This window comes from Neofelis nebulosa, chromosome 4 (genome assembly GCF_028018385.1).
Source record: "Neofelis nebulosa isolate mNeoNeb1 chromosome 4, mNeoNeb1.pri, whole genome shotgun sequence".
NCBI lineage: Eukaryota > Metazoa > Chordata > Mammalia > Carnivora > Felidae > Neofelis > Neofelis nebulosa.
Genome location: NC_080785.1, coordinates 64,355,280 through 64,378,284, shown reverse-complemented (window position 1 = coordinate 64,378,284; position 23,005 = coordinate 64,355,280). Strand labels below are relative to the sequence as shown.

Genomic DNA, 23,005 nt, shown 5'->3' with positions numbered 1-23,005 from the left:
ACCACATTTCCTATCAGTATCCTATTTCTTTATACTTCTATTCTTTCTACTGTTTCACTTTTCTCATGTTTCACAAAGCTTTTCAAGCTCCTGCCTATCAGCCTTTGTACTCTGTTCCATCCGCCAGCCATGATCTACCGAATCATATTCATTCCACTCTCATCTTGAATGTCACCTCTTGAGAGAAACTGTCATTGAAACTCCTATAAAAACATAAGTATTTATACTGCTTTATTTTCTTCATATCACAGATTGATTTGTTTTGAGGTTGTTCGTTTTCTCCACTAGGAGGTGCATTTCCACATAAATAGAAACTCTTTCTTAACTATTTAAAATCTGAAGAGCAAGTGCTTAACAAATATTGAAATGAATCAGAGTCAGAATCATGCTGAAAATTAGGATACCATAAGAACAACAATGTAACCCTAAGCTACCATAACACAGATAAAAAGCTCAATCAATGGAACATACAATAAGGACTAGAAATTGATCAAATGTAATGTAATTCAGTATAAAAGAGGAAAAAATTTCATATTAGGAGAAAGGTCATTTACATTAGGAGAAAGTCTTACCTTGCAACCTAAACTCCAGATGAATTACGTATTTAAATATAAAAAAAGGAAACCCAGAAATACTAAAACATCCATGGTAGAGTTACAAAAGTCATCTTAGAAATGGGATGAGTTTTAGAACTATGGCATGAAGCCCAGAAACCATTTTTAAATGTTGAAGACTTTGACTACCAAAAACAAAATTGTAATGTTTTTATTTTAAAAATCACTTTATAAAAAACAAAGGAGGGAAAAACATTTGTAACGGGTATCACATGCAAATTGCACTTTTTCAATGTGTGATCAGCTCCTATAAATAAATAAGAAAACAACAAACAACTCAGTAGAAAAATGAGCAAAATATGTAAATAGATATCATATTGAATTAATTCTTAAATGTATGAAAATATGCTCAACAGCACTCAGAGAATATAATTCAGGCGACAATGACATGTTATTTACCTATTTCATTGGCAAGCATTTAAAAAAAAAACGATACCACGCCCTGACAGAGAGGATAGGTAAAAGACATCAGGCACTCTCCACCACTGCTATTGGAAGTATAAGTTGGAATACTGTCCATGAAGAATATATTAGTTATCTATTGCCACATAACAAGTGGCTCTAAAACCTAGAGGTTTAAGACATCAATTACCATTTCTTTTCTTTTCTTTTTTTTTTTAATTTTTTAATGTTAATTTATTTTTGAGACAGAGAGAGGAAGAGCAGGAGAACATGAGTGGGCAAGGGGAAGAGAGAGACGGAGACACAGAATCTGAAGCAGGCTCCAGGTTTTGAGCTGTCAGTGATGCAGGGCTCGAATCCACAAACTGTGAGATCGTGATCTGAGCCGAAGTCGGATGCTTAACCGACTGAGCCACCCAGGCACCCTGAACATTTATTTTCTTGACAATTTCTCTGGGTCAGAAATTTGAGAGCAGCTCTGGCTGGTTGGGCAGTTCTGGCTCAGAGTCCCTTGTGAGGTTAGTCAGGGCTGCATTATTTTAAGGCTGGATTAGGGCTAGAATGATCCACTCTTAAAAGTTGTTCACATACCTACCTAGCAAGTTGGTGCTGGTTGTTAGTGAGAACCCTCAGTTCCTCTATATGTAATGCCTGAATGCTCTCATGACATGACATCTGGTTTCTCCTAGAGCCAGAGATCCAAAAAGAAAAAAAAAAAAAAAAAAAAAAAGGCAGGGTGGTAACTGCTATGTCTTTTATGTCCTGGACTCTGTAGTCACATATCCTATTGGTCACATAGGTCAGTATTGTTCAATGTGGGAGGGGGCTACACAGGAGTATATATTTCAAGAGAAAAAGATAACTAGGGATCATTTTGGAAGCTCGCTACCAAAGGGAACAATTTGAAAAATATTTTTAAAATGAAAATTTCACAAAAATTCTGAAACCGAAGTCCCACGTCTAGTTAACCTTCAGATATGCACTCAGATGCATAAAAGAATATATTCATCTCAGCACTGTTAGAAATCATAGAAAATTGAAATAACCTAAATGCTTATCAATAGGGATCTGATTAAATAAGTTGTAATGCATCCATATGACATGATATTTATGTACTTTAAAGGAATGGGATGCCTTGGAAAGGATCCACAAGAAGGAAGAGGAAAAGAGAGTGATGACTAGGGGGACAAGAGAGAGAAATTTATTTTTCAATGAGTACTCTTCTTCACCTTTAATATTTTGTAACCAGGTACAAGAATTATCTACTTTGAGAAAGTGGGAAAAAAACATATAACTGTCACAGTTTTTGTAAAACTACTTATTCCCCAAACAAATGTGAATTGGGCTCCACTGAGCCTTCATGGCTTTTTATTTTGTCTTTGTGTGATATATTAATCAATTTGTTATCACCATCATCTTTATTTGGACTTTCAACTCAATTCTTCCCCGAGATTTCAAGCTTGAGTGTACTGATTACCTGGCTTATTTTTTACTCCCCAGGGTTCTTAAGCACAATATTAAACACAGAGAAAGCACTCAATGCATATTTGTTTAAATCAAAGTTTCTTAAACCTCAGCATTACTAATATTTTAGGCTACATGATTCTTTGCTATAAAGGGCTGTCCTGTACACTGTAGGAAATTTAGCAGCATCCCTGGCCTCTTTTTACTAGGTGCCACTAGCATACTCTAAATCATGACAAACAAAAATGTCTCCAAACATTATGAAATGACCCCTGAAAGGGAAGAATCATTCCTAGTTGAAGACCATTGGTTGCAAGTAATGACGTATTCAACCTTGAATTATAGCTACAGAATTTTAAAACGGTTTTTCAAGCAAGATTTAGTATATATTTTCTACTACAACATAAAACTTTGGTATACACTATTGGTGTTACGTGAATGAAGAGAAGGAATATAATACATTATATTCTAGAAACTAAACAAAGACTAATATTTAATACTTTTGTTATTATTCATTTATTATTCTTAATTATTCCTTATTTTATATCCAGAATTGACCTTGCATCGGAAGGTAAGAATTCACAACTCCTCATTTAGTGAGGCAGTATAATTTGCAACATGATAAATGATGGCCTATATGTGAAATATATCATTTTCTTCACCCTTTCTTCTAGATGACTATAATGATAGAAAAAATTGATTATCAGTATACCAATGGTATGATTTGAAGTAAATACTCCACTCTTTGATGCAGATCACTTCATCAAATAGGGATTAAAGTATATAAAGATTAATTATTCTAGCCAAAGACTTAGTTCTGGATGATTTCTTTTCATTGATAACCAATGGTTTACAAACTAGAAATTATCATCTGTGAAATTGGATAAAGAGCCTCACAGTGAGAATGATAGACAGAGTAACACTGAGGATATCTAAGACAGATCACTGTCATCTCACAAACAGCATTATTGGAGATAAAAGACCTCCATAACACACGAGTGAAGAAGTTAACAAATCTTTCCCTATCTTTAAGATTGCCATTTTGTCATTAAAAGTCTTTGTGGCATTTTAGGATATTTCCCATTTTTCTACTCAACTCATTTTTTCCCTCTTTTGTGTTAATTCTACCAAAGTAGAAAAGAAGAAGAAGAAGAAGAAGAAGAAGAAGAAGAAGAAGAAGAAGAAGAAGAAGAAGAAGAAGAAGGAGAAGAAGAAGAAAAAGAAGAAGAAGAAGAAGAAGAAGAAGAAGAAGAAGAAGAAGAAGAAGAAAAGGAAGAAGGGAAAAGGGAAGAAAGGGGGAGCAAAAGAAGAATGGAAAGAAATTTTTCTGTGATAAAATGAAATTGCCCCAGATCTCTAGGCCACAAACTAAAAATTAAACTGGGGGCCTAGTTTTGTATGTTCTTTTCCTTTAATTCCACCAAAACACAATTTAGCCAACATTTGTAAAGCCCATTTTTGGAAAATACTTAAGAAATTTAGTTTTCTGATGCTACTATTTCCATATTGTAATTTTTAAAAAATGTGTTTAACAAGATCACTATGGACAGGATCCCTGGTGTTCTTCAGCATCACTTCAAACAGTATTGGCTTCAAACTAAAACTTCCTGCTACCTTTAATTCTAAAACTTTTGCATTGCTTCGTCTCATCTATCTTGATACCTGAATATCTGCCACCAAATCCCAAATGGTATACCTACCAACAGTTCCGGCATTTAAAAAAAGAGTTAATGATATTTTAAACTTTTAAATATTTAAAAAAATATTTCAAACATTGGGTACAGTTTTTAATTTTGACTATATCTTATGTATACCATTATTGAATAAGTCTAATCTAGTTAAAACAAAACATAAGTAAAGAGCAAGAAATCTGGTTATTTGTTATTTTATATGAACATAGAAATTACAGCATATTATTATATATTATTTATATAAAATGCTATCAATTTTACACCTTGATTATTTATAGAGCAAGACAAAGGCATTATAGAACTATCCTGTCAATATAGGTCATTTGTATAATAACTAGAAATTTACACGAATCCACAGTTCAGTAATATGAATGGTCATTTATCAAGCTTTTAAAGACAAAATAATTAATCAAGAAGGAATATGCTTGTGTGCTTTCAGGTGGAAATATTACATCTTTTTTGTAAGATAAATATTATTGCACAGTAAACAATACTGTCTACAATATGATTAACCTCAGATGAATCGATCTTAGAATCTTGATGGACTTAAGTATGTTTACATTGATGAAGCTAAATCTAAGGTTTGTCTAGTAATTTCAATTTATGTTTTTAAGTTTATTTATTCTGAGAGAGAGAGAGAGAGAGAGCACAAGTGGGACAGGGGCAGAAAGACCAGGAGAGAGAAAATCCCAAGCAGGCTCCATCAGTGCAAAGCCCAATACGGGGCCTCAAACCAACAAACCATGATATTATGACCTGAGCCAAAGGCAGATACTAAATCAACCAAACCACCAGGCACCATTCAATTTATTTTTTTTAATAAAAAAGTTGACATATAGTATTATTCATTGGATCTTCAAAGACAAATATTCTTGGTATGATAAACATTTATCCGTTTTCCATTATAACTTCTCTTCTATTAATTTGAGCCAAATGAAAGAAATTACAGAAATTGCAGTTTCATATGGTTCAACTTAATTGTATGAGCAAGAAAACTAAGGATTGAAATAAGAGAGACAAAGAAAGAAAAGGAGTAAAGAAAGTAAAGGAGAAAGCTGGTTTAATAAAGAAAGAAACCTTTTTAATTGTGTCACATTCAAATTATTCTAAAAACAGCTAAGGAAAATCACAAAAAATATTAGCATCCAAATGGTGCTTGCACTTTGAAAAACTTACATAAAACATTATGAGGTTTAAACAACCAATTCACATGTGACATATAAATTTTATATTTTAATGTAGTGTCATATAATGGATGAGAGATTAATAAATTAAAACATGATACTCAACACTGAATAGTTAGGCATAATGAATATATAATTCTGATTACATTTATAGAAATTAATGCATTTGCAAAAAAATATGTTTCTTTAAAAGTTGACAATGGCAAGACTTTTTCACCTTTTCTTGGCTTGAATTTTAAAATCATATTGTAGCGGGGTGCCTGGGTGGCTCAGTCGGTTGAGCGTCCAACTTCGGCTCAGGTCATGATTTCACAGTTCGTGAGTTCGAGCCCCGCGTCGGGCTCTAGTGCTGACAGCTCAGAGCCTGGAGCCTGCTTCACATTCTGTGTCTTCCTCTCTCTCTGCCCCTTCCCTGCTCATGCTGTGTCTCTCTCTGTCTCCAAAATAAATAAACATTAAAAAAAAATCATATTGTAGGGACTAATGGATGGTCTGTGATCCTTCACACCTGAAAATGCTTTAAGTAAAAACCCAAGGAGCAATTCAGCATAAGTTATCAACAATGTGAATATTTATAATGAATTCAAAGTTATGAGTCAACCGCATAATTGACATAATTTGAGGGTCAACTATTTATAGTAATTTAGGATATTAATACTAATCTGAAAATAAAAATGATGAAAACACTATTGACCTAAGCTTCAGTTTGATAACTTATAAAATTGGCATAATATCCAAACCAAGTGAAATATAATCAGGAATTTGGCAAACACTGTCTAGGTTAAAACACTCAAACTACAAAAGTTTAAAGTATTCAAGGCCCTCAGTGTAGGGTATAAGACATTATTGCTAGTAAGCCTCACAGTAATCCTCAAAGAGAAGGACCTGTGATATCAGCCAGTCCTACTGCTAAATAGATTATCCTTTCTTTGACCCCATAATTGGTTCAGAGTGCTATTGTATTTTATTAATTCTCACCATTTTGGAAGATTAAATGTATTTTATTAAGGAAACCTGATAATTTTCTACAAGTCAAGGAGGAATAAACATGGACAGCTCCCCTCCTGGTATGTACACTTAAGCAATATAAAAAATACTACATGTCAGAAAACATCAGGTTCTGATACAGATTTTAAGACATGAATGCAAAGCATCTCTAGTATCTGGTATTATGGCAAATATGGTCTGCTCATTTTATGAATCTGAGTTATTAAAAAAAATATGTCATGTAGGAGAAAAACTGCTATCTAGTATTCTGGTTGGTGCAGACCCTGAGAATTAGCCAAAAAAAAATTAATCTTAAAAAAAAGAGAGAGAAAAAACACATCTTTCTACATTCTTTCAGGTGGACAGATCCAGCTGAAAAATGTGAGGGTGTTTGCCAAGCCAATGACTTGCTTCTCTGATCACTACATTCCCCTTCCTCTTGCCCACACAGATGTAGCCCTTGTTAATATGATTCTTCTAGGCATCCTGAATTCTTCCAGGCTACATTTATTTAGTTTATAGGTAGACATTTCATCTAAGCTTGTCAAATAAGAATTTCTTTCCTGAAAACTTGGATTTAGACTTAGAGGCTGCAGTTTTAGATATATAATATTTTTTTTCACTAAAAAAGGGATCTATAACTAGTGTTGGATTGTTAGTTGTTGGACATTACAATCTAAGTGATTTCACCCAGTTCCATGTGCTAAATACCATCTACAGTTGATGACCACTGTGTTAGTTATCTGTTGATGCCTAACAAATTACCACAAACTTAGCCTCTTGGCAGTTTCTGTTTCAGCACTTTACCTGTGTCTCACAAGGCTGCAATCAACTTGTCTGCCAGGCTGGCTGTGTTCTCAACTGTGTTTTTGAGCTACAATTCAAATAGGCAAGTGTCCGTTTCTAAAACTCCTCCAGGTTTTTGGTAGAATCTCCATGCAGCTGTGTGACTTAGGGCCCAGCTTCTTAACTGGCTGTTGGGTCAAGGCTGCCCTCAGGTCCTAGAGGCTACCTTCAGTTGCCTATCATGTGGCTCCTATTTGCAGGCAGTTCACCACATGACTTTGCTTATTCAAGGCCAGCAAGAGAATCCTTTCAGTCTGCTAAGACATTTATATAACATAATCATGGGAGTGACATTCCATCACTCTTGTCATAGTGTATTTGTCAGAAGTCATAGGTTGACAGGTTCTGCTTACAGTCCAGAGGAAGGAATTTTACAAGAGCATAACTCATCAGGAGCCTCCCTAGGGTAGGTTTGGCAGAACAACTCAATGAGTATAGCTAGCTTTGATCTCTCCCATGGGCCCTAGACTACCCTACATCTCCACTTGATGTTGAGCAGGTAATGCCAAAAAGAAAATGTTAAAAAAAAAAAAAAAATTGCCTTGTCCCTATACATAACCCCCAGCCAAACTTGCTTCTCCATTTCAGTTGATGATACTACAATTTATATTTTCCTCGGGGCAAAATCATCGCAGTCATCTATGATTTACCTCCTCACCCCACCTACCGTATTTAATCCATCAGTAAGTGTTGTTCAACCTTCAAGTCCCAAATCTAACCACATATCAAATGGGTTGCTCATCATCCTAATCATGAAAAGTCTTCCTACAGGTCTCCCAACTTTAGCTCCCTACAATGAATTTATGGCACAGAAAACATGATTATATTTAAGGTAAGAATGAGAGAGCACAAAAAGAGGAAAAAGAGGACAGAAAAGGAAAGACAAGGTGGAGACAGAGAAGAGCAGAAGAGAAGGTAAGTGAAGGAGAGAAGAGAAAGTTAAGGATAATGAGGTGTATATGAGAAAAAGACGAAAGAGGAGAAAAAAGGAGAGATGGGGAGCTGAGAAGAGGATAGACAAGGAAAGGGGAGAGTTGACAGAGAACAAGACAAAGACACAATGGAGTTATCCTCCTTTCTCCCTTTCCTACCATTCATACATGATCTATCACCAAATCCTATGGATTCATCTTCATAATATACCTGAAATCTGTCCATTTATCACTACCTCCACCACCACTACTCTAATACAAGCTATCACCTCTTGCCCAGACTAGTTTCAAAGCCTCTTAACTGGACAACCTACTTCTGTTCTAGCTGCATCTCACAATCTATTTGTCACACAGCCAAAATGATTCTTTTAAAATGTAAATCACATGATATCATTTCCCTACTAATTCCTCCCATGGCTTCCCATCATATGGACCAGTAATAACAATTCTTGATGAGCTGAACCTAGGCTAGATCTCTGACCTCGGCTCTGATTACTATCCTCTTGCTCACTCTTCTCTAGGCACACTGGATAACCTCCAGGCTGAAGTATGCCTCACAGTTTCCTAATTCAGAGTCATTGCTATTCCTCTGTGAGATGTTCTTCCTACAGATAATCACACAGCTGGCTCCCTCCCTTTGATCAGATTCCTGCTGGAACACCAAACTTTCAGAAAGGACTACATTAAACATCAGCCCTTTCATCATTCTTTTATCCTAATTTATATTTCTCCATTGCACTTACCAGTATTTGACATTTTATAATTTTTTTATTTAATGTTTGTTTGTTTGTTTGTTTGTTTGTGAAATACAGAGCATGAGCAGGGGAGGGGCAGAGCGAGACAGAGATACAGAATCTGAGGCAGGCTCCAGACTCTGAGCTGTCAGCACAGAGCCCAACATGGGGCTCGAACTGACCAGCCATGAGATCACAACCTGAGCTGAAGTCAGACGCTCAACCAATTGAGCCACCCAGGTGGCCCAAGTATTTGGCAGTTTTGATCCATATTGGTTTTTTTATCAGTGTTCCCCTACTTCCCCACGGGTAAGTTCCCTGAAGACAAACAAGGACTTATTTTGTTTACTTTTGTATGCCTATAATTTAGAACAGTGTCTAGCACACAGAAGGCACTCAGTGACTGTTGAATGAATACAAGGAAACTATAAATCTAGACTTATTCTAAAATCTCCACCTGTTAGCATGAGAAAATATGAGCTAAATGTTCCTACTATGCAATTTAATTTAAATTGAGTCTGATTCTTTTTTTTTCAACCATTTTTTTTTTTTTTTTTTTCATTTTTGGGACAGAGAGAGACATAGCATGAACGGGGGAGGGGCAGAGAGAGAGGGAGACACAGAATCGGAAACAGTCTCCAGGCTCCAAGCCATCAGCCCAGAGCCCGACGCGGGGCTCGAACTCACGGACCGTGAGATGGTGACCTGGCTGAAGTCGGACGCTTAACCGACTGCGCCACCCAGGCGCCCCTGATTCACTACTTTTGAAAGTCCCTTCAAGTTATAGTTGATCATTTGACAAAACACTAGATCCTTCAAATCCTTCAATGACTGTCCCCATCACCACTTCTCTCCCTAAAATAGTGATTATGGACATGGGTGACTAAGGAATGAGGCTCCTTGCAGCAACAAGAGATAGGTGACCCTTAGCTAATAAATTTATCATGTATTTTGTCTGGGATATTTTCTGCAATTACTACCTCTTGTTTGATGTTTGCTTTTTTATGATACCTGTATTTGGCTTGTTTTCATTACAGAAAATATCAGAATTATAAATGTTTTTATTTGTATAGATAATAAGCAATTTTTAATACTTTTGAATTTCTGCTCAGAGTTGGCTGAGTGTTGTATACCATTTGTTATAAAATATTCAATAGAAATCTGATACTAATTCCTGATCTAAAAAAAAGCATATACTTGAATTGAATATGATCAAAGACACTGATTCCACAGAAACCATTCCTTACACTTTTACTTGTGAATGTCTAAACTTGTTTAAGAAAAAGAACAAGAGTCAGCCTGTATTTTGAAGATTATCAACTGATGAATATTACTGTTTGAATTTTCTTCTTTAAAAATGCATAGAATATGATAGCATTGATATTTAGATCATGAACTTGTTTTATGATCAAAATTATACAGAAAATTTTGTTCTGACCAGTACTGTCTGCCTAAGTAAATGTTTTTATTTTTAATATATGAAATGTTTCCTTCTTGAGAAAAACTAATGTATTCTTTGAAGATGGACTCTCTCCCTTATATATTAAAAAAAAATCCAGCTTTGCTTTAATGATTAGAGCTGGGTTATTATGTGTTCTGACTCAGAAACAAGGCATGAGTTTGCTGCAATCCATCCCATATTTGCTTATATGGTGTTTTGAGAACAAACTCAAACCATATCTTTTCCTTCATAACAGCCAGCAAAGCTATAGAAATGGGGGCTCAACACCAACTAAATCTTGATCCAACAAAGGTAATTGATGGCCTTGTCCATCCAAAATTTCAAGATTCTTCTACCCTGCCCCAAAGGTGATAGGTACGATTTCCATTTTTTTTTTTTTTTGGCCTTGTTTCTAGTATACCTAATAAATGGATTTTTGTACTTTCCTTCTACATGGTGTTGAGTTCTTAATTCACATGAAAGATGTTGTTGACCTAAGAAGAACTGGAATAGACTTTCTGTAATTAACTGCTACAAGTTTCCCACAACAGATGGATGTATAAAATTAATCCAAGAACCATGAGAAGTTTTATAGAGTAGAGGAGAAAAGAAGAGGAGGGAGCAAACTGTGATTAAAGAAATGGAATTCAAGGGGGTATACTTTGGTTTCCAAACCTACAAAAGAAGTTGTAATATCTTTTAGCAAAAAAAAGAACCTAGCAAAATAGCAGAAACTACAAAGATAATTTAAGACAGGTGACACCAAAGAACAGCGGCTACCTAAAAATATTAGGGACACCTGGGTGTCTCAGTCTGTTGAACAACCAACTCTTGATTTCAGCTCAGGTCATGATCCTGCGGTTGTGGGTTCCAGCCCTGCGTTAGGCTCCCGCTGAGGATGGAGACTGCTTGGGATATTCTCTCTCTCCCTCTGCTCCTCCTCCCTGCTTGTTGTCTCTCTCTCTCTCTCAAATTAAAAAAAAAGTAAATTAAAATATTAATATTTCTATTTTTTTGTCAATGTCTAAGATAACGTACTAAAAGTATGTGTGAGTTTTTCACCTTTGTTCTCAACACTAATTCCTGAAATTGTTAGCCACAATGTTTCAATACTTTATGAAATTGTATTTATTACTTGACAGTTATTGAATTCCAGAATAAAATGTTTCATACATAATTCTGTTGTCTAAGTAAAACTGAATTTTTTTTTAAGTTAAGGCTGAATTTAAAACAAGTCATATTACATATAGTTTCCCTTTACATGAATGCTCTAAACTTTCTTATGCATATGAAAATTTAAAATAGCCAATAATTCTTAAAATAAACATTTTGATTAATGACCCAAGTATATGATTTTCTACCAAATCTATTCATCATTATCTTATTAGTAAGTCAGTTCTCTAATAATTTGGAATTTAAATTTTTTTTAAATTCTGGTTGTTTAGCAGATTTACAACCTTCAACTATTCAAGTTAGCACAGAATTTATTAGGTCAGTTCCCATAAATACCAGTTCTATGTATGTTTTCACATGTCAGACACAAACATATCTGAGATTCTCAGTTTTACACTAGATGTCTTTTACATATACCACATACACCCAGAATTCAGCTTTTACTTGCAGAGTTTTTCCACATTGACCTGAACAGATAATTCCAGATAAACAAGCACTTTATTTTTTATTTTTTTCAAAGTTTTTTTATTTTATTTTTGGGACAGAGAGAGACATAGCATGAACGGGGGAGGGGCAGAGAGAGAGGGAGACACAGAATCGGAAACAGGCTCCAGGCTCCGAGCCATCGGCCCAGAGCCTGACGCGGGGCTCGAACTCACGGACCGCGAGATCGTGACCTGGCTGAAGTCGGACGCTTAACCGACTGCGCCACCGAGGCGCCCCTAAACAAGCACTTTAAAAGCAGAGGAAACAATAAAAAAATATAGGAAAATAAATTTCTTTAACATGTATTTCACTTTAAATACATGACTTTAAGAACTTCTAGTAGTTCTCCAAATAACAATAATATGCTTCCTAATATCAGAGAAAAAAATTTGTGTAATACATATAAATTCATGCACTGCATTTCCAGAAATTTAAAGTAATATTCTTAAATACAATTTTATATATCTTTAGTTTAACAATTTCCTTTTTTCCAATTACAAAGAATTCTTTGACGTGTACTTTATCTTCAGATAAAAAATTTGGCATATCAGTTGCATATTTAATTATTCTTCAATCTCATCCTTATGTTTTTAATACTGAATGCTAACTACTAATCTTAAGGGAGAATGATTTAACTAAAAGTTTCAATTGATGGGTCTTTACTGTCAAACATAACTAACATTTTTAGGTTGAGAAACCATATTCCATTCCACAGTCAAATAATTATAATGAAAAATGCAAGTTATATAATAATACATGACTAAAAATTATCATGTGAAAACTATCAGTATGCTGACTTGACAAATTTTATGTGGTCTCCTTCAGCTTAAATGTGCATATAAATCATTTAAAAGAATGGGTCAAAATGCACATTCTGACTCTGCAGGTCTAGATGTAGTCTGAGATTCTAACAAGTTCCAGTGTTGCTGACGCTTACAGACCATGAAACATACCGAGTAGCAAGAGAAGATTTTAGAAAATTCCTTACACACTATATTTTAACTATAATGAATATTATCCTGTCACAGATCATGCTAACCTCCTAAATATGAATATAAATTAGTATTTGTGCTGGACACAACTGAAGTGACTATCCAACTCACAGATTCTTGTAGTGGCTTTAGTACTAATACCATTTCCCATCCACCTCCACCCTGATGAAATGATATTGATCCAATTAGAAACATTTGACATGAAGACAATAATATTCTCTCTGGATGATTGTTAAAGCTTACTCACTTTAATGGAAGCCCCTCAAAAAAAATCTGTTTTCTGATACTGAAGTCCTTGGAGCTGCCTTTCTGAAATTTAGTTGATGAATTCATTTTTAATCTGAGTTAACTTTAATACCTATCCAATAAATCCTCCTCTTAATTTAAGTTAGTTAAAGGCGACAAGTGTCTCTTGCAACCCAATAAACCTCAATAACACAATTACTTACTTTATCAAAGTAAGAATCAAAATATAATTATTATAAACATCCCCTGTACTGAACGCCATACAAAATAAATGCCAGTGTGCTGTTCTATAGAGGAGCTACCGGCCATATGTGACTATGTAAATCAATTAAAATTTAACAAAAAACCTAAAATTCAATTCCACTGTCATATTAGTCACATTTTAAGTGTTTTATACCAATATGTGTCTAATGGCTAGCATATGAGTGCAGATAAAGGACCACTTCTCTCATTGCAGGAAGTTTCATAAGAAAGCACTGTCCAGAATAAATTAATTGGGGTTTGTGAGTATAGCTAGGTCTGGAAAAAGATTACTTAAACATGCTAAGAAATTCCTCCACTGGCCATTGTGCTAAGAACAAATTTTATAAACTATATCTCTAAGTCCTAATTTCTTTTACAGAAGGAAACTTCATAAACTGCCCATTCCTCTAAGAATGCTATGATATTCTTGACCCTATTTCTATGACTCTAGTCAGTATGCTTATAGTCATTAGTACAGTACATAGAGTTATTATTTGATAAAATGAATTTTCATTAACATAATAAAATTAAGTCTAAAATGAGAATTATAAATGTAGAAAAAGGCATTAAAGTATTGGATCACTAATTAAGTCATGATATCTATTATATTAAATAAAATATGCTAAAATATTCATATAAGTCAAATATGCTAAAATGAGGTCATTCTCAAAGAATTTACAATAAATCAGACTCATAGATTCATTGCAGACTGATGAGGAGGGGTTCAAAGGCCATTCACTTTCCATTGGTTGGGCAATGATGCCTTTCCTTGACAGTACAAGATATCACCTTGGTATTTTATTTAATCTAAATCTAAAGTCGTATGTCATACTTTATTTCTACATTACTTACACAGAAAAAGTAAAATATTACTTTTAAGATGTTAATGTCAGGGACTAAATATTTACCATACAGCCCCCCTAATAGGCACATATTCATCAAAGTGTAACATCAATCTTTAAAAAAAAAAATCTTAATGTTTATTTATTTTTGAGAGAGACAGAGCTTGAGTCGGGGAGGGGCAGAGAGTGAGACAGAATCAGAAGCAGGCACCTAACGTGGGGCTTGAACTCGTGAACTGCAAGATCATGACATGAACTAAAGTCAGACGTTTAGCCAATTGAACCACCCAGGCATTCCAAATCTTTTAAAGGGAAGAGGAGCTATATGCAAACATACATACATATACCCACAAATCTGAATTCAACACTTATTTGTCTGAATTTTGAGCCCTGTGCCTTCCAGTCATTGTTTTCTCCCTGTATGAAAAGATGTAAGCAGGAAAGTAGCCCCCCACCCTTTTTTTTGTTTGTTTGTTTTTTGTTTTCAAACAACACTGAATCTAAGGGGCAATAATCAATTCTAAAAAATCCCCTTATTAATGAAAGTAATAACCAAGGTATAATCTGTATCCATGTATAACAGTGTCTTTGTAAGAAAACAGCATATTCTGAAGGAAATTTACTTTGAAGCCAACACTTAAAAACTGATGTGTTCTCTAAAGTAACTCTTTTTCTGAATGATGTGTTTTTTTTACATTTATTTATTTTTGAGAGAAAGAGAGTGACAGAGCACAATGGGGGAGGGGCAGGAAGACAGAGAGAGAGGGAGACACAAAATCCGAAGCAGGTTCCAGGCTCTGAGCTGTCAGCACAGAGCCCGACACGGGGCTTGAACTCAGGAGCCATGAGATCATGACCTGAGCCAAAGCCAGATGCTTAACTGACTGAGCCACCCAGGCGCCCCTCCTGCATGACATTTTAAATTCAACATGGTACCTTTAATCTGAGTGTTATGATGAAAATATATTGACCATTTAATAGGTTTTTAAATAGACCATTTAATATCCATACCAAAGTATGGATAATACTTAGAACATAAAAAATTCTGACATTGCAATTTAATTATTTAGGCTTTTGAACAATGCAGAAAGTTTTTAGAGTATAGATGATGAATTAACTACTAGATAAAAGCAGTATGCTAATAAGACTTTGGTTCTGTATACATCAATTAATTTCAGTCTTTTTCATACCTCTTAAATCTCAAAATGGTGTCTGTGGGTGTAAATAATACATGTGTGTATGTGTGTATAAAAGAGAGAGGAAAAGAGAGACTGAATTAATGCAAGTGATCCTACATCAGGAAGAACTGCTGTGAGTACATGTGCTACTTACATTGGATCAATATTATTATTTGAAAATGACTCTTAATCATATTGCTTGTTAATTAAGTTACAATATCCTCTAAATCTGGAGACTATTATGGTCTCCATTATATCAAAAGCTATTCTATAATTGACAAAATAATTTTGGTGGGGTTTCCCAGCAGATTTACCAGTACTGATTCCAGGAATTAAATCAACCTATTCAATTGAATGAATGTGGTTCAATTCCATATAACTGGCCTGTGCTCTCCTAACTCAAAAAACAACAGTCATTAAATTGTAATACATCTGATTACTCTGTACAAAAGCAACATACATCTAAGTGAGAGCAGCTGTGGTGAAACAAAATACTCTCTTCCCTTTTGGAGACCATTAGAAAACTAAAGCTGATAGATGAATCAAATCCACGGCGGGGGGGGGGGGGGGGGGGGAGGGGGGGGAAGCTCTAATAGAACAGTAAAACATATGGATAGTGCTCCACTGCAGAATTATGATCCTGTTAAAGGAAATTTCTCTCTAGAAATGTCCTCAATGACTCCTATGCTTGTTCACATTAGAATACCTATATTGTATGACAAATGGAAAATAAATCTGTTTCAAGTATGCATTGTCATATTAAAAGACTCTGATGCTTTGCCATTACTCAAGTGTCCCATTTCTCTCTTCAATGTTAAAACAGATGTCATGATGTTACTATTAGCATTTCATGTTTATACTTTTCTGCATTTTCCTAATAAAATTATTTTTCACTGACTCTGTATGCTTTCTACTTACCACTGATACAAATTTTATTTCATATTTACATTAACATGACTAAGGAAATATTATCTTGCTTTACTATCATTACTGCTGATTACAGTGTTTGCAAATATCCAAGGTAAGTCAGTGAAAGAAAGACACATTCAAGGCATTTCTACTGCAACAAAATGTGAGTTTTGTTCATGTAGTTTTAAAATTTTTGATGTACATTAACATGTGAATATAAATGTGAATGATTTACAAGACCATTCCAGTTGATTTAAAGTTGGTGAGCTACATAAGAAGAAGAGGGTTTAGGGGCACCTGGGTGGGTCAGTCGGTTAAGCATCCGACTTTGGCTCAGGTCACGATCTCGTGGTTCGTGAGTTCAAGCCCCACATCAGGCTCTGTGCTGATGGCTCAGAGCCTGGAGCCTGTTTCAGATTCTGTGTCTCCCTCTCTCTCTGACCCTCCCCCATTCATGCTCTGTCTCACTCTGTCTCAAAAATAAATAAACATTAAAAAAATTAAAAAATAAATTTAAAAAAAGAAGAGGGTTTAGAATGGAGAGGCTTGTAGGATTCAAGTACATGGATAGAACAGTAGAAAACTAAGAAATTTAAACTACAATGTCATGAATCTTTAATTGTAAGATCAATGTTTTGTAACAAACACTTTTCCACTGGGAGGTGGAGGAAGCAAAGGAGAAAAAATGTTTACCAGATGTTGGGCATTCCAAATAAGAAAAAGAAGACATTACTCCTATCACTGCTTCTATAGCACAGATGCTATCTATCACTACAGTACTATAGTCAGACCATGTGGTCCACTTTAATGAGTGTCCTCCTAAGTGGCTATTAATTAGCATGTTCTTATATACTAAGTCTCAATATCATTCCAAAGTTTATAGTTGGTTCCTTACTTTCTTCTTTCTTTAGAGTATGCTTTATGAGTTTTATGAAGAAGTTCCAGTGATTACAAGAGCTCAGAGCATTTCCATGGTTTTGGAGGCGGGGTGGGGGAACAAAGTATTGACAACTGGCAGAGAGGGAGTAGACAATAAATGAGCCAACCCCAATGAGGATAATAAGTAATAATGAAAGACTAAATAATAATGATGAGTGGAGCCAGTTCATTAGTTTTCCATAGCTCAGGCTTTTGCCTCACTTAACTGAATAAAATATATATGGTTCAAGTTGCAGTGAAAAAATATTCCTCTTTCTGATATGCATTTATTCACACAACAACTATTTATTGTTTACCTACCATATTTCTGGCAATGTGGTCTGGGATAAAATTACTTTTCAAACTTCCTGATAAACATGAATTTAGCGCCCTTGCCTTCTGCACTTATATAAGAAAGTACCTTCTGACTTCATCCTGTGAAAAACTCTTAAGAGGTGAATGAAATACTGTAATAAAAGAAAAACATTGACATAACTTAAAAACACATGAATAAATCTTGAATTCAAACACTATAATTTGAAAAACAGCCTGTATACCTGACAAGGCTTATATTTTCACTTTGAAACAACACATGGTCTACCCATTTGTCACACCTAAGAGATGTCTAGGCTACTTCTATATCTTGTGAACAGTTTCATGGATCTACAACCACCATGGCGATCAGAAATTCTTTCCTGAGGTATTTTGTCAAAATGAAATTAATTTTTACTATTATGTGAGAAAATATTAATTTGGGGTATACCTGAAAGCATTATTTTTTCACATCTAGGTTGTATGTGAGGTTCCAACATGGAAAACAGGTCAGTGGAACTTTGGAATGATTTGTTCCAAGAAGGGAAAAATATAATCTTATATAATATCAATCATATAATTAAGTATACAGGCAATTATTGTAAGCCATATGATTTATTGGCGCCTGGGTCTTAATATTTAAAAATAAATCCTTCAGTTTCTTAAAAGACTATGTTTAACCCACCTACTTTCAGATAACTGTGAACAAAAATTTTGAGGTTTAATAATCTATATGTTTAGAATTATTTGTAGGTATTCTAACTGATATCAGCATAAAATAGTTAAGATAAATACTTCAGGGGTTATTTTTTATTACACAAAGTTATCATGGTTAACATATTTCTGCAATTTTCAGCTCCATTCTTTCATTCAAAATCAGTAGAATTCTGTACTCCACTTATGAGTAAACCACTTAGGCAGTTACCTGGAGAACACAGAATATCCATAAAAGAAAGAGATAGGTACAGTGAATATTCTCCAAAAAGAAAACTAAGCTATATCTGGAAATATAAAATTGGCACTAAGCATTTTATTTAAAACATATGAAAAATGTCAAACTTCATAAAAATGATAACTAATACACACAACGCTTAAAACAGATTTTGAAGAGTTGGAGTAAGAATTTAAAGAAATATATAAACCAATAGGGACCATAAGCATCAAGGGACACAGCAGAATATCTAACATACTAGGAAATCACACACACACACAAAATGTATCCAGACTTGATTGAAAAGAAGGCAACATTCTGACAAACACCAGGGTAAATTTTATTGCCATTTCTTAGTGAAAAAGGAATACGGAAATCCACTGCCTGTTGCATATTATTATGTTTCCAGTTGATTGCATACTAAATTTTATATAGTTCTCATTCTATATAGTGAGTTTGGTGATTCTAAATATAAAGTGTTCATAGAGTCCTAATAAAGGAATCCTCCCAGGCATATTTGCAACAATGACCTCTATGTAATTAGCCAAGTTCTGGTGCCAGGAGTACAAAGAAACTAGTAAGAACATTCTCACAGATGGTTGTTTTTAACAAGCTTATTTTTGTTTGGGTGTTCTACTTATTACATATGTATGTCTGATCTCTTGCAAAACTAAAGCCTTATAAGAATGTCAAGGTTACAAGTGAGGTTCTTTAATTTTCCATTAGTCATCAGGTACTAGATTTAAACAGCAGATTGTTTTCAATTGGTTTAGTTGGCTAGTGCCAAAGCCTATTCAAATGTTCTCTGCCTGTTGTTTACTTTTGTATTTGTAACTCAAAGTCTTGCTGCCAAGTATTCTATGAGCTCTCCAAAATATTTTAATGCAAATAGGTTGGAAATGTCATTAGGACAATTACATTAAGGAACAAGCTCAAGTAAATCCACAAGCAAATGGGGTTTGGGGGGGCACTTCCACATAGATCATTAATTCTTAATGATGAGGATAATAAAAGTAAGGCACTGATGATATACTATGTATATTAACATTAGCTGGGAAATAATGATTAAGCAGTAAAAACATAAAACTGATTGGAAGGTGATGAGCACATTCCAAGCAGAAAGCAGAAACGAAACCAGTGGCAGGAAGAATAAGACAGGAAAGGCAAGAGAACAAGGACTGCAGAGACCTGGCAGTGTTTGTACTTGGATTCTTTTGCGGAAGCCATCAGTATCCTGTTAAATAGCCACCCAGTCAACAGTCAAGCCCATACGCCCAAGGTCAGATACTGAGGGGCTAAATTTTGCAACAAATGTGACCAGATGAAAAAAAAGGGCACAATTGTGTGGAATTAATCAGCCAGCTCAGCAGGACCCAATTCTCATTTCTTTTTCTGGTATCTAACAATATTCTCTAACTCCTTCTCTAGATTAAAGTGCAAATGGCATGTTGCTATTATCATCTGATATTAACTACTTTAAGCCACCATCAACATTGCCTTTTGGTTTACAGGATTCAATCCATATCTACTGTCTGTTTCAAAATTCCGAGTATCACATGCCTATTTTATAACTCATCGTAGTCTTTTCATCCAACCAAATCTTTTTTTTTTTTTTTTGAAGTTTATTTATTCTGAGATAGAGAGGGAGAGAGCACATGCCCAGTGAGCAGGGGAGGGACAGAGAGAGGGAGAAAGAGAATCCTAAGCAGGCTCTGCACTCTCAGTGCGGGGCTCAAATTCACGAACCATGAGACCATGACCTGAGCCGAAATCAAGTCAGATGCTTAACTGGCTGAGCCACCCACGTGCCCCTTTGTCGAACCATACCTTAAAAATAAATCAGAACACAACTAACAGTAAACATGTAAAAGAATTTAAGATGTGTAATATACAATTGTTTTCATGACATTTACTATACATACTGAATTTAAAAGTTTTATCCAAATTATTTATGATCAAATCAGGCCAGGTGTATAGGAGACAATGCACCTATTCAAATACAGTCAAAGCATCAATTCCCATTTATTATCTACCCTCATTATTTTATTTTTACAAAATTAATTTCTTTCAAAAATATAGTATGCCATGTTAACATGTATTTCAAAAACAACATATGGTTCCTCTATTCCATGGTGTTGCATCGTGGAGATGGTACAGTGAATGATAAAGATACATAGACACAAGAAGGAACTTTAAAGTTCACGCAGGTACAGAAGGTCAAATGGGTTCAACATCCTAGAAAACAATTTGGGCAACAGAGACAAGAAAATGAAACAAAAGACTGGGCAACACAGACCAGACAAAGGCAAACCTTCACAGAATAGGAATTTAGAGTCCAACCCTGAACATTAATGGGAATCATAGGATACCCACATCAAATAGGGCACCAAACTTATCAAGTAGATTTATGACCTTATTTGTGTGAGGGTAAAAATAACATGTATTGAGCCTCAGTAATGAAAAGACAAGACAAATAGGAACCTCCAGGCTGGAAGATGAAGCGAGGTGAAGAGAAGGAAAAGTGTACCTAATACTTTGACTTTTTATTAAGCATGAATTTTAAATTTTTATTGAAGTATAATTTACATACTTTAAGATGAAGATCCTAAGTATTCAGTTCAATGAGCTTGGGTAATTGCATGCAACCCTTCAACTATCCCTCAAAACAAGAACATTTATATAATCAACAGAAAGTTTCTTTATATCCCATTTCCTGTCCATTTCTACCTCCACCTCAGGCAATTACTTTGAGATTTCTGTAACAATTTCTAAAACAATAAGTTTTACCTTTTCTTGGAATTTATGTAAATTAATTACAATGTATGCATTTCTTTTTTTGCATGTAGATTTTTTATATCACAAAATATTCTAGAAATTCATCCATGCTGCTTGTATCAGTAGTCTGTTCCTTTTCTCTGAGTAGTATTCCATTATATGAATGTACAAATGTGTATCATTTGGTTTACCTGTTGATGGATATTTGTTGGGGGTTTTTTCTTTGTTTTAATTTTTTCTACTATTATCTATTATTATATTATTATTTTAAGAGAGAGAGAGAGAGAGCACGAGGAAGAGGTGTGTGTGTATGTGGGAGGGAGGGAGAGAGGGAGAGAGAGAGAATCTTAAGCAGGCTCCACACTCAGCACAGAGCCTGATGCAGAGTTTGATTCCACGACTCTGGAATCATGACCTGAGCCAAAATCAAGAGGAGTGCTCAACCGACTGAGCCTTCCAGGCACCCCTGTTAGGAAGGTTTTAATTCAAATATTGGCTTAATAAGAATAGGCTGCTATGAATATTTATGTGCAAGTCTTTGTGTGGGTGTATGTTTTATGTTTCCGTACATAGCTGGGTCACAAGAGAGATGTATGTTTAACTTTATTAAGAAAGTGCCAGGGGCGCCTGGGTGGCGCAGTCGGTTAAGCGTCCGACTTCAGCCAGGTCACGATCTCGCGGTCCGTGAGTTCGAGCCCCGCGTCAGGCTCTGGGCTGATGGCTCGGAGCCTGGAGCCTGTTTCCGATTCTGTGTCTCCCTCTCTCTCTGCCCCTCCCCCGTTCATGCTCTGTCTCTCTCTGTCCCAAAAATAAATAAAAAATGTTGAAAAAAAAAAATTTAAAAAAAAAAAAAAAAAAAAAAGAAAGTGCCAGATAGTCCAAATAATTTATTTTTACATTCCCATTAACAACTTATGAGCATTTTAGTTTCTCTACATACTCACCAATAGAGTTCCTATGTACCCTACAATATTGATACTTTATATTAGTATGGTAACTTTGTAATAAATAATAAAACAATATTGATACATTTGGTATTGTCAAATTTTTTGTTTTTGTTTTTAGCCCTTTAAATGGAGAGCAGGCAGTGTATCATTGTGCTTTTTATTTGCATTTCCTGATGATTAATGATATTCATTACTTTTTCATTTTCCAATTGTCCATTACTATGTATTCTTTTGCGAGGTTTCTGCTATGTCTTTTGCCCATTTTAATTGGATTCTTTATATTTTTAGTGTTGATTTGTAAAAATAAAGGTCTTTTGTCACATAATTGTATTTCCCCATCCTTAACTTGCTTATTTGATGGTGTACTTGATAAGAAGAAATCCTTAGTTTTGACAAAGACCAACAAATACATCAATATTTCCTTTTGTAGTCCTAATAAATCTTTTTATAAATAATCTATTTAATAAATAATTTAATAAACAAATCATCTAATAAATATTTTCCTGCCCTAAGTTAGTAAGAAAATAGTACTGAGAATTCCCGTGTACCTTACACCCAATATCCCATGGTACATTTCTTTATTTATTTATTTATTTATTTTTTTTTTAATTTTTTTCAACGTTTTTTATTTATTTTTGAGACAGAGAGAGACAGAGCATGAACGGGGGAGGGGCAGAGAGAGAGGGAGACACAGAATCGGAAACAGGCTCCAGGCTCCGAGCCATCAGCCCAGAGCCTGACGCGGGGCTCGAACTCAC

The 23,005-nt window shown here is 34.9% G+C and overlaps 1 long non-coding RNA gene across 1 annotated transcript in view; it reads right to left on the bottom strand.

Moving 5' to 3' along the window:
* LOC131509349 (uncharacterized) overlaps window positions 1-23,005 on the bottom strand; it is a 46,212-nt gene that overhangs the window by 7,285 nt on the left and 15,922 nt on the right. The window contains exon 2 of the long non-coding RNA XR_009260446.1: window positions 17,604-17,729. This is a non-coding gene — a long non-coding RNA (uncharacterized LOC131509349). The remainder of the gene's footprint in view (window positions 1-17,603; window positions 17,730-23,005) is intronic.